Here is an 18,615-nt window from a genome sequence, read left to right on the forward strand (position 1 = left end):
TTGAGTCTATAGTAAGGGTTTGGGCCTGAACCCCTGAGGTGGGAGATCAGAGTACAGGACATTCGAACACCAGAGAACTTCTGACCCCATGGAACATTAATCAGTAAGAAGTCTCCTAAAGGTCTCCATTTCAACAGTAAGACCAGGCTCCACCCAAAGGCTAGCAAGTTTGGTGTCAGATGCCTCATACCAAACCATCAGTTAAACAAGAATATAACATTGCCCATTAGCAGCAGGCTGCCCAAGGCCATACCAAACCCACAGACACCCCAAAAAACAAACCACTGAGCACAGCACTGACCTCTAGAGAGAAAAGATCCAGCTCCACTCACCAGGGCAGACACCAGTCTCCCCAACAGGAAACTTTCACAAAGCACAGATCCATCCCCACCCACTGGGTGCAGACTTCACAAATAAGAGGGACACGACCTTGCAACCAGTAGAAAGGAGATGGCAAATACAATCAATCAAACAAATTGAAAAGAGAAAGAGGCAGCAGATGAAGGAATATTGTAAAAACCCATAAGACCAAACAAATAAAGAAACAGGCAATCTACCTAAAAAAGAATTCAGAGTAATGGTAGTAAAAATAATCCAAAATCTTCCAAATAAAATGGAGGCACACATAAATAGAAGAGGCACAGATTGAGAAGATACCAAAAAATGCTTAACAAGGATCTCAAAGAAATAAAGAATAGACAATCAGCAATGAGAAACACAATAACTGAGATTAAAAATGCACTCAAGGGAACCAAAAAAATAACTGAGATAGAACAGATAAGTGAACTGGAAGATAGAATGGTGGTGATAACTGAAATAGAGCAGAATAAAGAAAAAAGAAATGAGGACAGCCTCATAAACCTCTGGGACAACATTAACCACACCAACATTTGAATTATAGAGGTCCTAGAAGAAGAGAAAAAGAAAAAAAGTATGAAAAAAAAATTTGAGTTTTTAGTTGAAAAGTTCCCAAACGTGGGAAAGTAAATAGCTACCCAAGTTCAGGAAGCTCAGAATCCCATACACAATAAACACAAAGAGAAATACATCAAGATACATATTAGTCAAACTAACAAGAATTAAACACAAAGAAAGAATATGAAAAGTAGCTATAGAAAAGCAACAAATAACATATATGGGTGTCAGGAAGCATTTAACAAGAGGCTTCCTGTGTGCTGTTTTGGATCTGTCAGGAATTCTCTGTGCCTTATTAATTCCTGAATACTCAGGAATTAAGAGGAGAGGCAAGCCTCTCTCAGAACTGAGGAATCCAGGCATTTCCTTCATTAATGTTTCTATATGATGATAAGTACCTTCTTCCTTCTTGTGAACCATACAGTAAAAGTGATTGTTTACAACTCTCTCTCTCTTTAATATGGATCACCTATGTTTTGTAAGTCTGGAATTTTAATCTTTATCTTTGCTGAGAATAACTACCTTGTAAGACAGTATATATGCCCACACCATGTTGATTAAAACACCTTTGCTCCATCAGAGCTCTGCCCCCTGTGTCTTTCTTTCTCTTTCTTTCTCTCTCTCTCTCTCTCAGGCTATTTCTTTGGAGCACAGAGGCCCTCTGAGTTCACTTTCCTGACTGGACTTCTAAGACCCTCTCAAGAAGGTGCTCTGTGCCTTCACCCCATCAATAGGGCACCTGAGGCCTCTGTGAACAGAGCAAGCCCCGTACTAGAGGCTTTATTGCCTTTCTGTGTAAACCAAGGAATAGCAGCCTCTTTCTGTCTTTTACTTTCTTATCATTAACTCCAGACCACCAGGTTCTGGTCCATTAAAGGACCTCAACATATGGGGATTCCCATAAGGCTAGAAGCTGATCTTTCAACAGAAACTCTACAGGCCAGAAGGGAGTGGCAGGATATTCTTAAAATGATGAAAGGAAAAATGTCTATGATCAAGATTACTCTACCCAGCAAAGCTATCATTCAGATTTGATGGAGAAATCAAAAGTTTTACAGATGAGCAAAGTTAAGACAACTCAGAACCACCAAACCAGCTTTATAATAGATGCTAAAGGAACTTCTCTAGACAAGAAACACAAGAGAAAGAAAAGAGCTACAAAAACAAAGCAAAAAAAAAAAAAAAAAAACTAAATGGTGGTAATAGGATCATACATATCAATAATCAGTATAAATGTAAATGAACCAATTACTTCAACCAAACTGGCTGAATTGATACAAAAACAAGGTTCCTATATATACAAGAAACCCACTTCAGACCTAGGGACACATACAGACTGAAAGTGAGGGATGGAAAACAGGATTTCATGAAAATGGAAAAAGTGGGGGTGGCGATACTCATATCAGATAAAATAGACTTTAACCTAAAGATCATTACAAGAGACAGGAAGGACACTACATTATGAACAAGGGATCAACCCAAGAAGAAAATATAATAATTACAAATATATACACACACAACATAGGAGCACCTCAGTACATAAGGAAAATGCTAATAATTATAAAATGGGAAATTGACAGTAACACAGTAATAGTGGGGGACTTTTAACATTCCACTCACCAACAGACAGATCATCCAGGCAGAAAATTTATAAAGAGATACAAGCTTTAAATGATACACTGGACCCTAATTGATAGCTATAAGACATTTCATCCAAAAACAGTTTTCAATTTTTTTCTCAAGCACACACAGAACATTGTCCAGGATAGATAACACCTTGGGTCACAAATTAAGCCTTGATCATTTTTAAAAAAATAAAACTGCATTAAGCATTTTTTCTGACCGCAATGCCATAAGATTAGATATCAACTACAAGGGGTGGGGGGACTGTAAAAAACACAAACACATAAAGGCTAAACGATATGCTTCTGAATAACCAAGTGATCACTGGGAAATCAAAGAGGAAATAAAAAAATACCTAGAAACAAATAATGATGAAAACTTGCTAACTCAAAACTATGGGATGCAACAAAAGCAGTGCTAAGAGGGAAGCTTACAGCAATACAAGCCTACCTCAAAAAACAAGAAAAACATTAAATAACCTAACCATACACCTAAATCAACTAGGAAAAGAAGAATAAAAAAAACCCAGTTAGTAGAAGAAAATAAATCATAAAGCTCAGAGCAGAAATAAATGAAAAACAAATGAGGGAGACAATAGCAAAGATTGAAAAAAGAAAACAATAACTAAAAGCTGGTCCTTTGAGAAGATTTTTCTAAAAAATGACAAACCATTAGCCTGACTCATCAAGACAATAAGGGAGAAGGTTCAAATCAATAAAATTAAAAATGAAAAAGTGGAAGTTGCAACAGACAATGCAGACATGCAAAGGATCATAAGAAACTGTTATGAGCAACTATACACCAATAAAATGGACAACCTGAAAGAAATGGACAAATTCTTTGAAAAGTAAAACCTTCCAGATTGAACCAGGAAGAAACAAAAAATATTAACAGACCAAACATGAGCACTGAAATTGAAACCATGATCAAAAATCTTTCAATAAACAAAAGCCCAGGGACAGATGGTTTCACAGGTGAATTCTACCAAGCACTTAGAAAAGAGCTAATATGCAACCTGCTCAAACTCTTCCAGAAAATTGCCAAGGAAGGAAACATCCCACTCATTCTACAAGGCTACCATTAGTCTGACACCAAAATAAGGCAAAAATGATACCAAAACAAGGCAAAAACCCCACCAAAAAAGAAAATTATAGGCCAATATCAGTGATGAACAGAGATGTGAATAACTCCAACAAAATTCTAGCAAACAGAATCCAACAAGACATTAAAAGGATCATATAACATGATTAAGTGGGGTTTATCCCAGGGATGCAAGGATTCTTCAATATATGCAAATCAATGTGATACATCATATTAACAAATTGAAAGTTAAAAACTATATGATCATCTCAATAGAAGCAGAGAAAGTTTTTCAACAAAATTTAATATCCATTTATGATAAAAGCTCTCCAGAAAGTTGGCACAGAAGGAACGTATCCCAACGTAATAAAGGCCGTATATGACAAACCCACAGCAAATATTATTCTCAATGGTGAAAAACTAAAATTATTTCCTCTAAGATCAGGACAAGACAAGGGTGCCTACTCTCACAACCATTATTCAACATAATTTTGGAAGTCTTAGCCATGGTAATGAGAGAAGAAAAATAAATAAAAAGGATCCAGATTGGAAAAGGAGTAAAACTCTCATTGTTGCAGAAGACTTGATACTATACATGCAAGCATGCATACTAAGTCATTTTAGTTGAGTCCAACTCTTAAGTGACCCTATGAACTGTAGCCCACGTGGCTTCTCTGCCCATGGGATTTTCCAGGCAAGAATACTGGAGTGGGTTGTCATGCCCTTCTCCAGGGATCTTCCCAACCCAGAGATTGAATCTGTGTCTCTTTCATCTCCTACACTGGCAATCAGATTCTTTACCACTAGCGCCACATGGGAAGCCTGATGCTATACATAGAAAACTCTAAAGATGCTACCAGAAAGCTACTGCAGCTAATCAATGAATATAGTAAATTTTTAGGATATAAAATTAATACACAGATATCCCTTGCATTCCTATATACTAACCCCCCAAAAAAAATCAGAAAGAGAAAGTAAGGGAACAATTCCATTCACTTTTGCAACAAAAAGGATAAAATACAATAGGAATGAACCACCTAAAGAGATAAAAGACCTGTATGCAGAAAACTATAACACACTGATGAAAGAAATAAAAGATGTCACAAACAGAAGAATATTCCTAAACTGGAAGAATCGATATTGTAAAAATGACTATACTACCTAAAGCAATCTACAGATTCAATGCAATCCCTATCAAACTACCAAAGGTATTTTTCACAGAATAGAACAAAAAAAAAAAAATGTTCAAACTAGAACACTTTTTAACACCATTTGTTGTTGTTTAGTCACTAAGTCATGTCTGACTCTTGGCAACCACATGAAGAGCAGCATGCCAGGCTTCCCTGTCTTTCACTATCTCCCGGAATTTGCTCAAGCTCTAACTTTGCATTTGAGTCAGTTCTAATGAGGTGGATGAACCTAGAGCCTATCATACAGAGTGAAGTAAGTTAGAAAGAGAAAAACAAATATCATATGTTAATGCATATATATGGAATCTAGAAAGATGATACTGATGAAATTATTTGCACGGAAGGAATGAAAACACAGATGTAAAGAATGGACTTGTGGATATAAGGGGTAAGGAGATAGCGGGACAAATGGAGAAAGTAGCATCAACATACTACAACTATCGTATGTAAAACAGATAGCAGGTGAGAAGCTGCTACATAATACAGGGAGCCCAGCCTGGTACTCTGTGATTACCTGGAGGGGTAGGGTTGGGGAAGGAAAGAGGCTCAAGAAGGGAGAGATACACATACAATTATGACCGATTCACCTTGTTGTACAGCAGAAATCAACACAAAAATTGTAAAGCAATTTTCCTCCAACTAAAAAATAAATTAGTTTTTTTAAAAAACCTCACAGTTAGTACAGAAGTCTGTTGCATTTCTATACACTAGCAGTGAACTATCAGAAACAGAAATTAAGAAAACAACCCCATTTACAATCACATCAAAAAGAACAAAATACCTAAGAATAAATTTGACTAAGGAAATAGAAGACCTCTTTTTGGAAAACTACAAAACACTGATGAAAGAAATTGAAGACAACACTAACAGATGGAAAAATATGGATTTAAAGAATTAATATTATTAAAGTCACTTTTCCACCCAAGGCACCATACAGACCCAATGCAATCCTGATCAAATTACCAGTAGCATTTTTCACAGAACTAGAACAAAAAATTCGAAAACTTGTATGGAAGCACCAAGACACCTCAAATAACCAAAACAATTTAAAGAAAGAAGGACAAGCCTGGAGGTGCAACATTCCCTGATATCAAAGTATACTACAAAGCTACACTAATCAAAACAGAAGAAAGATGGAACAAAAACATATATGTGCTGCTGCTGCTGCTGCTAAGTCGCTTCAGTCGTGTCCGACTCTGTGCCACCCCATAGACAGCAGCCCACCAGGCTTCCCCGTCCCTGGGATTCTCCAGGCAAGAACACTGGTGTGGGTTGCCATTTCCTTCTCCAAAACATATACCTAGATCAATGGAATAAAATAGATTCCAGAAATGAATCCGCACTTTAAGGGTAATTAATCTGATAAAGGTGGCAAGAATTACAATGCATAAAAGACAACCTGAACAAGTGGTGTTGAGAAAAGTGGACAGCTATGTGAAAAAAGTCAAACTGATCTACTTTCTGACACCATGTACAAAAATAAATTCAAAATGAATTAAAGACTTAAATTGAAGACTTAAAACCATAAAACTTCTAAAGAAAACTAGCACTATACTCCTTGACAGCAGTCTTCATTATGGTTTTTTGGATATATCTTCTGGGTAAAGGAAACAAAAATTAAAATTAAAAGATAAGATTTCATCAAACTAAAAATCATTTGCACAGCAAAGGGAACTATCAACAAAACCACAAGCCCACATACTGAATGGGAGACTTTATTTGTAAACAATATATCTGATAATGGGTTGATATCCAAAATATACAAAGAATTCATACAACTCAACATCAAACAAGCAAGCAATACAGTTAAAAAAAATCAGTAGAGGGACTGAAGGAATATTTTTCCAAGGAAACATATAGATGGCCAACAGGCTCATGAAAAGTTGCCTAACATTACTAATCGTCAGGGAAATGCAGTCAAAATTACCATGAGATATCATCTCACACCTGTCAGAATAGTTATTATGTCAAACAGTGACAAATAACAAGTCTTCATGAGAATGCAGAGAAAAGAGAACCCTTGTGCACTGTTGGTGGGAATGTAAATTGGTGTATCCACTATGGAAAACAACATGGAGATTTGCAAAAAATAAAGAATATAAAACTACCATATGATTCAGAAATACCACTCCTGAGTACCTATCCAAACAAAATAAAAATACTATTAGAAATCATATACACACCCCAATGTTCATGGCAGGACTATTTGCAATAACCAAAATACAGAAACAGCCTAAATGCTCATCAGTGGAAGAAGAGATAAAGAATACATGGCCAATAAAAATGATGGGTTATTAGTCATTAAAAAAAAATGCAGTCTTGCTGTGTGCAACAATATGGATGGACCTAGAGGATATTATTCTGAGTGAAATAAGCCAGACAGACAAAGACAAGTATTTTATGATTTCATGTGATGTACAATCTAAAAAATTCAGATGAATAAACATATCAAAAACAAACAATTATAGGTACAGAGAACAAATAGGTATTCTCCAGAGGCAGAGTATAGTAGAAGCAAAGAAATAGGTGAGGGAGATTAACATGTGCAAACTTCCAGCTGCAAAATAAATGAGTCATGTGTAGGGAATGTACATAATGTAATAATGTACATAATGTAATGTAAATGTACAGTGTATGGAATATAATCAATAAGAATGTAATATAGTGACAAGTATGTATGGTGACAATCATAGCTAGACTTATGGTGATTGGTTTGAAATGTATAGAAATATCATTTAGAAAGATGGTACCGATGATCTTACATGCAGGGCAGCAAAGGAGACACAAATGTAAAGAGCAAACTTTTGGACTCAGTGGGAGAAGGTGAGGTTGGGATGATTTGAGAGAATAGGACTGAAATATGTACATTATCATATGTAAAATAAATGGCCAGGGCAAGTTCGATGTATGAAGCAGGGCACCCAATGGTCTGGGAAAACCCAGAGGGACAGGGTGAGGAGGTAAGTGGGAGTGGGTTCAGGATGAGGGGTCATGTGTATACTTGCGGCCAATTCATGCTGCTGTATGGCAAAAACCATCACAATACTGTAAAGTAATTATTCTCCAACTACATACATTTAAAATAAAAAAAGAAATATTGAATCACTATATCATGTTATAGCAACCAATACAATTTCTTAGGTCAATTATACTGCAAAAACAAACTCATAGCAAAAGATGATAACCAGTAATCAGGGTGTGGTGGGGGAAGGGAAATTAGATGAAGGTAGGCGAAATGTACGAACTTCAAAGCTATAGGATAAATAAGTACTAGAGATGTAATATACAACATGATAAATATAATTATGACTGCTGCATGTTATATATGAAAATTATTGGGAGAGTAAACTGAGTTCTAATTACAAGAAGAAAATTTTTTTTGTACATCTTTAATTTTGCACCTATATGAGATGATGGATGTTCACTAAAGTTATTGTGCTTATTACTTCATGATGTGACTTAGCAGCAGCAGCAGCAGTGTATAAATCGGATCACTATGTAGTATATCTTAAATTTATATGGTGATGTATGTCAATTATGGCTCAAAAAAACTGGAAGAAAAATAATAAAATGCAAACTTTAGCCCCTTCTCCCCAAATAATAAATTAGATTCAGTAATCAAATACCATTTTCTGAGCTTTCCAGATCGGAATTTCACAACATATCTAGTCTCAGCGGTATTAGACAAGGTACTGCCAATCTACCTTGAGGGAAAAATAGTTTTTAGAGTAGGATTTTTAATCTAGTCAAAATGATATTTAAATATGAGGACTTCAAAACCTATTTTCCTGTATTCAAGGCCTTAGTAGTTTTGACAGGCAAAGATCACATGGAGACATCTACTGGAAGTAACTAGTCAATAAAAGGGTAATATATAAGGAAGTTGGAGCTTCCCAGGTAGCTCAGTGGTAAAGAATCTGCCTGACAGAGCAGGAGATACAAGAGACACAGGTTTGATTCCTGGGTCAGAAAGAGCCCCTGAGAAGGGAATGACTACGCAATCCAGTATTCTTGCCTGGAAAATTGCATGGACAGAGGAGCCTGGTTGGTGATAGTCCATGGGATCACAAAAAGTCACGACTGAGCAACTGAGCATACACACCACATATAAGGAAGTCAAGAAAAACTGTAAGTTGAAAGGTAAGTAAAAGTGAAAACTTAACCTGATCAGGCATGTCTATCTATGTCTTAAAATTAATAAAGCTCAGTTTGAAGATAAAAGAAACAGGAACTATATCAACATGGTGGAGGGAGGGAGGAAAGACAAAGAACATGACAGTACACTAACCTACTTGTCTTAAACGTTAAGTAAGATAGGGCTATGAGTAAAAACCCAAACCAGAAATACTAACTCCTCCCCCTCAAAAAAAATTCAAGAAAGGAAAATATAGAAGCATCATAAATTGAAATGAATAGAAGAAACAAGATAATATATGTTATCTGTTAGCATAGACACAAAGAATCTAAGAGGTTAAACTTAAGTGAAAATTTGGTCAACTTGGATTTAGGAAATTTGCCAATGTATTTTTAACAGAAGATCATTTGATGGTGGAAAAATAAAAGAAAAATATTTTATTATAAAATATGATAAAGAGTACCTAAATATGAAAAGAGTACCTAAAATATGTACAGCGTACCTAAAAGAAAAGTAGTTTGTCTATGTAGTCTAGCTTTAAACAGATCTGAAGTAAAAAATGTCATCAGAGCACAACACAATGATAAAAGATACAACTCCTAGGGAGATACAACAGTTTTCATTGTCTATTTACCTACTCAAAATAAATATAACAGTATGATTAAGATTGTTTATCTAACATACAGAAGATTCTGAAATGAACATTAAAAATCTTATATTCTAGTTAAGCACATATAAAATATTATTGCACCAGGTCATGCAGAAAGTCTTAAACAATTCTAAAAGTAGGCAATAGAAATCTGCTTGTAATTGCCTCTCCCTGCATCTCTCCTATGCTGTGCCACCAGAAAAAGAAGTTATTAATTTTCAGGAAAGCAGAAAGTAATTCTAAAAGAGAGTGAAATAACAACTCTGGCAGCACATATAGAATGAAGTCTGAAAGAAAAATTAACTGTCTTAAGGGAGGTAAAGAAGCCATGCTTTGTATAACTGCATTTGTGGAATCGAAACTTATCTGCTCTGCTCTGTGTGTGTGTGTGTTTTCAAAAATTAGGATAATATCACACAATATAGTTTTATATCTGGTTCTATATTTTACTCAATATTATTTTATGATATTTTATCATGCCCTTATCTGGACTTTTACCCAGGCCCCCACCACAGCCACTAAGTTTCCTGTGCATCTTTTAGGGAAGGAAAGCAAATACTGTCTCTAAATATGACTCACGCCCATAGTTGCCTGGGGAATACATTTTAATATCTTCTATTGTCAAAATGCACCTCCCTTTGTTCAGGCTTCAGTTGTGGTAGAATGAAATGTCTATTATTTGTCTAGGCAGTAAATGTTTAGAATCAAGTTAGTGCTGTTTTCACTTTTCTGAATATAGTTGATTCCAATCCATTCCCCCCAAATTCTTCATCAAAAGCTCCCCTTGTCCTCTTGAGGTTACCAACCAGATACCCAGAGCTCTCAACAAGAATTCCTACTCATCTTACCTCAGTGGAGATGTCTTCCACAGCAGTCCAGATCTTGAGGTTATCTTTAAAAATATAAGAATCACTGTTTAAGTAGGATGATAAATCAGTAAAGCTCTTAGAGACTGAACTACAGAATTGTATAATCTCCTGAAGGGCAGAGGGAAAGGAAGTATTTTGAAAGATAACAGGGAAAAAGGGCACTGACTAGTCAAAACCCTTGATTGAGTGCTGGCTACCTCATATGGTGCTTTCCCAGAGAGGAGGACGTTATGAAACAGTATTGAGACTCCTCCCACCAATGCTCTTAGCTTTCGATTTCCTCAGTCAGAGAAAACAGTTTATTTCCTGTAAATATCTTACTCAAAAACAACAAAAAAAATTATGGCAAGGTTACACTCAAATTTTTTTATTATGAATGTTGGTAGAAGAGAAGAGTTCCAAGATTAGAACTTTTTTTATCCAGAAGACTTACATGCGGGTCATTAAAAATCTATATTCACTTGAATGACTCTCAAATATAAGAGAAGTAAGAGGAGTCATCTGGCTACTTGTCAGAAAACATTCCTGTGTGCTGTTTTGGATCTGTCAGGAATCCTCTATTCCTTATTAATTCCTGAATATTCAGGAATTAAGAGGAGAGGCAAGCCTCTCCCCAAGGCTGAAGAATCCAAGTATATCCTTCGTTAGTTTTTCTATACAGTGATAAGTCCCCTCTTCCTTTTTGTGAATCATATGGTAAAAGTGATTATTTAAAACTCTCTGTCTCTCTCTTTTTAATATGGATCTCCTATGTTTTGTAAGTCTGGAATTTTAATCTTTATCTTTGCTGAGAGTAACTACAGTATATATGCCCACACCATGTTAATTAAAACACCTTTGCTCCATCAGAGCTTTGGTCCCCGTGTCTTTCTTTCTTTCTCTCTCTCTCAGGCTATTTCTTTGGAGCGCAGAGGCTCCCTGAGTTCACTTTCCTGCCCGAGATTCTAAGACCCTCTCGAGAAGGTGCTCTGCACCTTCACCCTATCGAGAGGGCTCCTGAGGCCTCTGTGAAGAGAGCAAGCCCTGAGCCAGGGGCTTTATTGGCTTTCTGGGTAAACCAAGGAATATCAGCCTCTTTCTCTCTCCCTTACTTTCTTTTCGGTCAACTCCGGACCACCAGGTTCTGGTCCATTAAAGGACCTCAACAGCTACTTACACTTGTTTCCTGTTTTCGGTATAGCAGCAGCAAGAGAAGACATTGGAGGAGCCATCTTTCTACTTTTTTTTTTTTTTTTTTTTTTGGTCTAAAACTCCTGGGAGTGATTTTTCTATAAGTTATCTATTGGTTTAAATAGGACCTAAAACATTCACCCTTATCTCACTCATCTCACATGCTAGTAAAGTAATGCTCAAAAGTCTCCAAGCCAGGTTTCAACAGTATGTGAACCATGAATTCTGTGAACCAGATGTTCAAGCTGGTTTTAGAAAAGGCAGAGGAACCAGAGATCAAATTGTCAACATCTGCCAGATTATTGAAAAAACAAGAGAGTTCCAAAAAACATCTATTTCTGCTTTATTGCTTGTGCCAAAGCCTTTGACTGTGTGGATCACAACAAACAGTAGGAAATTCTGAAAGAGATGGGAATACCAGACCACCTGACCTGCCTCCTGAGAAATCTGTATGCAGGTCAAGAAGCAACAATTAGAACTGGACATAGAACAACAGACTGGTTCCAAATCGGGAAAGGAGTATGTCAAGGTTATCCTGCTTATTTAACTTATATGCAGGGTACATCATGAGAAACACTAGGCTGAAAGAAGCACAAGCTGGAATCAAGATTGCCAGGAGAAATATCAATAACCTCAGATAGGCAGATGATACCACCCTTATGGCAGAAAGTGAAGAAGAACTAAAGAGCCTCTTGAAGAAAGTGAAAGAGGAGAGTAAAAAGTTGGCTTAAAGCTCAACATTTAGAAAACTAAGATCATGGCATCTGGTCCCATAACTTCAGAGCAAATAGATGGGGAAACAATGGAAACAGTGACAGACTTTATTTCTTGGGAATCACAAATCACTGATACTATTCTGTTCATACTGATCATAGGGTTCTCAAGGCAAGAATACTTAAGTGGTTTGCCATTCCCTTCTCCACATTTTGTCAGAACTCTTCACCATGACCCATCCATCTTGGGTGATTCTTCACGGTATGGCTCATAGTTTCATTGAGTTAGATAAGTCTGTAGTCTATGTGGTTAAATTGGTTAGTTTTATGTGACTGTGGTTTTCAGTCTATCTGCCCTCTAATGGGGAAGGTTAAGAGGCGCATGGAAGCTTCCTGATGGGAGAGACTGACAGGGGGAAACTGGATCTTGTTCTGATGGGCTAGGACATGCTCAGTAAATCTTTAATCCTATTGTCTGTTGATGAAAAAGAATGAAGGAATGGAGCCAAAGCAAAAACAATACCCAGTTGTGGATGTGACTGGTGATAGAAGCAAGTTCTGATGCTGTAAAGAGCAATATTGCATAGGAGCCTGGAATGTTAGGTCCATGAAGCAAGGCAAATTAAATGTGGTCAAACAGGAGATGGCAAGAATGAACATCGACATTATAGGAATCAGTGAACTAAGATGGACTGGAATGGGTAATTTAACTCAGAGGATCATTATACCTACTACTACAGGAAGGAATCCCTTAGAAGAAATGGAGTAGCCATCATGGTCAACAAAAGAGTCTGGTGCGCAATACTTGGATGCAATCTCAAAAATGAGAGAATGATCTCTGTTCATTTCCAAGGCAAACCACTGAATATCACAGTAATCCAAGCCTATGCCCCAACCAGTAATATTGAAGTAGGTGAAGTTGAATGGTTCTCTGAAGATCTACAAGACCTTTCAGAACTAACACCAAAAAAAAAAAGTCCTTTTCATTACATAGGACTGGGATGCAAAAGTAGGAAGTCAAGAAACACCTGGAGTAACAGACAAATTTGGCCTTGAAATGCGGAATGAAGCAGGGCAAAGACTAATAGAGTTTTGCCAAGAGAACGCACTGGTCATGGCAAACACCCTCTTCCAACAACACAAGAGAAGACTGCACATGGACATCACCACATGGTGAACACCAAAATCAGATTGATTATATTCTTTGCAGCCAAAGATGGAGAAGCTCTATACAGTCAGCAAAAACAAGACCAGGAGCTGACTGTGGCTCAGATCATGAACTCCTTATTGCCAAATTGAAGAAAGTAGGGAAAACCACTAGACCATTCAGGTATGACCTAAATCAAATCTCTTATGATTATACAGTGTAAGTGAGAAATAGATTTAAGGGACTAGATCTGACAGACAGAGTGCCTGATGAACTATGGAATGAGGTTCATGACATTGTACAGGAGACAGAGATCAAGACCATCCCCATGGAAAAGAAATGCAAAGAAGCAAAATGGCTGTCTGGAGAGGCCTTACAAATAGCTGTGAAAAGAAGAGAAGTGAAAAGCAAAGGAGAAAAGGAAAGATATAAGCATCTGAATGCAGAGTTCCAAAGAATAGCAAGGAGCGATAAGAAAGCCTTCCTCAGTGATCAATGCAAAGAAATGGAGGCAAACAACAGAATGGGAAAGACTAGAGATCTCTACAAGAAATTAGAGATACCAAGAGAAAATTTCATGCAAAGATGGGCTCAATAAAGGACAGAAATGGTCTGGACCTAACAGAAGCAGAAGATATTAAGAAGAGGTGGCAAGAATACACAGAAGAACTGTACGAAAAAGATCTCCATGACTAAGATAATCACGATGGTGTGATCATTCATCTAGAGCCAGACATCCTGGAATGTGAAGTCAAGACACTACGGACAAAGCTAGTGGAGGTGATGGAATTCCACTTGAGCTAATTCAGATCCTGAAAGATGATGCTGTGAAAGTGCTACACTCACTATATCTGCAAATTTGGAAAACTCAGCAGTGGCCACAGGACTGGAACATGGTCCATTTTCATTCCAATCCCAAAGAAAGGTAATGCCAAAGAATGCTCAAACTACCGCACAATTGCACTCATCTCACATGCTAGTAATGGAGAGGGCAATGGCAACCCACTCCAGTGCTCTTGCCTGGAAAATCCCATGGATGGGGGAGTCTGGTAGGCTGCAGTCCGTGGGGTCATGAAGAGTTGGACACAGCTGAGCGACTTCACTTTCACTTTTCACTTTTATGCATTGGAGAAAGAAATGGCAACCCACTCCAGTGTTCTTGCTTGGAGAATCCCAGGGACGGGGGAGACTGGTAGGCTTCCATCTATGGGGTTGCACAGTCTTGGACACGACTGAAGCAACTTAGCAGCAGCAGCAGTAGCAGCACATGCCAGTAAAGTAATGCTCAAAATTCTCCAACTCAGGCTTCAGCAATACATGAACCGTGAACTTCCTCATGTTCAAGCTGGATTTAGAAAAGACAGAGGAACCAGAGATCAAATTTCCCACATCTGCTAGATCATCAAAAAGGCAAGAGAGTTCAAGAAAAACATCTGCTTCTGCTTTATTGACTATGCCAAAGCCTTTGACTGTGTGCATCACAATAAACTGTGGAAAATTCTGAAAGAGATGGGAATACCAGACCACCTGACATGCCCCTTGAGAAACCTATATGCAGGTCAGGAGGCAACAGTTAGAACTGAAGATGGACCAACAGACTGGTTCCAAATAGGAAAAGGAGTACGTCAAGGCTGTATATTGTCACCCTGCTTGTTTAACTTCTATGCAGAGTACATCATGAGAAACACTGGACTGGAAGAAGCACAAATTGGAATCAAGATTGCAGGGAGAAATCTCAATAATCTCAGATATGCAGATGACGCCACCCTTATGGCAGAAAGAGAAGAAGAACTAAAAAGCCTCGTTATGAAAGTGAAAGGGGAGTGAAAAAGTTGGCTTAAATCTCAACATTCAGAAAACTAAGATCATGGCATCCGGCCCCATCACTTCATGGCAAATAGATGGGGAAACAGTGTCAGACTTTATTTTTCTGGGCTCCAAAATCACTGCAGGTGGTGATTGCAGCCATGAAATTAAAAGACACTTACTCCTTGGAAATAAAGTTATAACCAACCTAGATAGCATATTGAAAAGCAGAGACATTACTTTGCCAACAAATGTCTGTCTAGTCAAGGCTATGGTTTTTCCAGTGGTCATGTATGGATGTGCAAGTTGGACTTTGAAGAAAGCTGATCCCAAATAATTGACGTGTTCGAACTGTGGAGTTGGAGAAGACTCTTGAGAGTCCCTTGGACTGCAAGGAGATCCCACCAGTCCATCCTAAAGGAGATCAGTCCTGTGTGTCCTTCCTTCTTTGGAAGGAGTGATGCTAAAGCTGAAACTCCAGTACTTTGGCCACCTCATGGGAAGAGTTGATTCATTGGAAAAGACTCTGATGCTGGGAGGGATTGGAGGCAGGAGGAGAAAGGGATGACAGAGGATGAAATGGCTGGATGGCATCAGCAACTCGATGGACATGAGTTTGAGTGAACTCCAGGAATTGGTGATGGACAGGGAGGCCTGGTGAGCTGCAATCCATGGGGTTGCAAAAAGTCAGACATGACTGAGCGATTGAACAGAGCTGTGTTCCCTCCCTGGTATTTACTGAGGCCAAACTCTGATGGCTCAGATGGTAAAGCATCTGTCTACAATGTGGGAGACCAGAGTTCGATCCCTGGATTAGGAAGATCTCCTGGAGAAGGAAATGGCAACCTACTCCAGTATTCTTCCCTGGAGAATCCCACTGATAGAGGAGCCTGGTGGGCTACAGTCCATGGGATGGCAAAGAGTCAGACATGACTGAACGACTTCACTTTCACTTTCAAACTATAGTGGAGGTAATGAAGATGATGGCAACCTCCTTCAAAAGATCCCATGCATGTACTGCTACACTCACAGCCCCCAACCCTGCAGCAGGTAACCACCTACCCAAGCCTCTGCTGGAGAGTCCTAGAAAACCACAGGCAAGTCTGGTTCAGTCTTTTGTGGGGTCACTGCTCCTTTCTCCTTGGTCCTGAGCACACAAGGTTCGTTTTGTGCCCTTCAAGAGTCTTTTTCCCAGTCCTGTGTAAGGTCTGGCCGTCTATGGTGGGGTTAATGGCTACCTCCTCAAAGAGGACTTATGCCATACCAAGTCTGCTGCATCCAAGCCCCTTTCCCTGTGGCAGTCCACTGCTGACCCGTACCTCCACAGGAGACACTTTCAAACACTGAAAGATGAACTCCCCAGGTCGGCATGTGCCCAATATGCTACTGGAGATCAGTGGAGAAATAATTCCAGAAAGAATGAAGAGACAGAACCAAAGCAAAAACAACACCCAGTTCTGGATGTGACTGGTGATGGAAAGAAGGTCTGATGCTGTAAAGAGCAATATTGCCTAGGAACCTTGGTCCATTAATCAAGGCAAATTGGAAGTGGTCAAACAAGAGATGGCAAGAGTGAACATTGATATTCTAGGAATCAGCAAACTAAAATGGACTGGAATGGGTGAATTTAACTCAGATGACCATTATACCTACTACTGCGGGCAGGAATTCCTCAGAAGAAATGGAGTAGCCATCATGGTCAACAAAAGAGTCTGAAATGCAGTACTTGGATGCAATCTCAAAAACGACAGAATGATCTCTATTCGTTTCCACGGCAAACCATTCAATATCACGGTAATCCAAGCCTATGCCCCAACCAGTAATGCTGAAGAAACTGAAGTTGAACGGTTCTATGAAGACCTACAAGACCTTTTAGAACTAACACCCAAACAAGATGTCTTCTTCAGTATAGGGGACTGGAATGCAAAAGTAGGAAGTCAAGAAATACATGGAGTAATAGGCAAATTTGGCCTTAGAATACAGAATGAAGCAGGGCAAAGGCTAATAGAGTTTTGCTAAAAGAATGGACTGGTCATAGCAAACACGTTCTTCCAACAACACAAGAGAAGACTATACATGAACATCACCAGATGGTGAACACCAAAATTTGATTGATTATATTCCTTGCAGCCAAAGATGGAGAAGCTCTATACAGTCAGCAAAAACAAGACTGGGAGCTGACTGTGGCTCAGACCACAAACAACTTATTGTCAAATTCAGACTTAAATTGAAGAAAGTAGGGAAAACCACTATACCATTCAGGTATGACCTAAATCAAATCCCTTACAATTATACAGTGGAAGTGGGAAAAAATTTAAGGGACTAGATTTATTAGATAGAATGCCTGATGAAATATGGATGGAGTTACATGACATTGTACAGGAGACAGGGATCAAGAACACCCCTAAGAAAAAGAAATGCAAAAAAGCACAATGGCTATCTGAGGAGGCCTTAAAATAGCTGTGAAAAGAAGAGAAGCAAAAAGCCAAGGAGAAAAGGAAAGGTATACCCATTTGAATGCAGAGTTCCTAAGAAAAGCAAGGAGAGATGAGAAAGCTTTCCTCAAAGATCAGTGCAAAGAAATGGAGGAAAACAATAGAAAAGGAAAGACTAGAGATCTTTCCAAGAAAATTAGAGATACCAAGGGAATATTTCAGGCAAAGATGGGCTCGATAAAGGACAGAAATGGTATGGACCTAACAGAAGGAGAAGATATTAAGAAGAGGTGGAAAGAATACAGAAAAGAACCATTCAAAGAAGATCTTCATGACACAGATAATCATAATGGTGTGATCACTCACACTCACCTAGAGCCAGACATCCTGGAATGTGAATTCAAGTGGGCCTTAGAAAGCATCACTATGAACAAAGCTAGTGGAGGCGATGGGATTCCAGTTGAACTATTTCAAATCGTGAAAGATGATGCTGTGAAAGTGCTGCACTCAATATGCAGGCAAATTTGGAAAACTCAGCACTGGCCAAAGGACTGGAAAAATGTCAGTTTTCATTCCAGTCCCAAAGAAAGGCAATGCCAAAGAATGTGCAAACTACCGCACTTTGCACTCATCTCACATGCTAGTAAAGTAATGCTCAAAATTCTCCAAGCCAAGTTTCAATAATACATGAACCATGAATTCCAGATGTTCAAGCTGGTTTTAGAAAAGGCAGAGGAACCAGAAATCAAATTGCTAGCATATGCTGGATCATCAAGAAAGCAAGAGACTTCCAGAAAAAACATTTATTCTGCTTTATTGATTATGCCAAAGCCTTTGACTGTGAAGATCACCACAAAATTGTGGAAAATTCTGAAAGAGATGG

The 18,615-nt window shown here is 38.4% G+C and overlaps 1 protein-coding gene across 29 annotated transcripts in view; it reads right to left on the bottom strand.

Annotated features, from left to right (window-relative positions):
* LOC138416307 (interferon-activable protein 203-like) overlaps nt 1-18,615 on the bottom strand; it is a 72,965-nt gene that overhangs the window by 41,346 nt on the left and 13,004 nt on the right. For 13 of the 29 annotated variants that reach the window (XM_069545171.1, XM_069545346.1, XM_069545191.1 and 10 more), the window contains 2 exons: nt 14,512-14,836; nt 10,441-10,484 (listed from right to left, as the gene is read on the bottom strand). The gene's annotated coding sequence lies outside the window, so the exon portion shown is untranslated. Of the gene's footprint in view, nt 1-10,440; nt 11,157-14,511; nt 14,837-18,615 lie in introns of those variants that run through there. The other 16 variants (XM_069545150.1, XM_069545327.1, XM_069545210.1 and 13 more) reach the window with 4 other exon arrangements.

The sequence above is a fragment of the Ovis canadensis genome, chromosome 1, assembly GCF_042477335.2.
Source record: "Ovis canadensis isolate MfBH-ARS-UI-01 breed Bighorn chromosome 1, ARS-UI_OviCan_v2, whole genome shotgun sequence".
Classification (NCBI taxonomy): domain Eukaryota; kingdom Metazoa; phylum Chordata; class Mammalia; order Artiodactyla; family Bovidae; genus Ovis; species Ovis canadensis.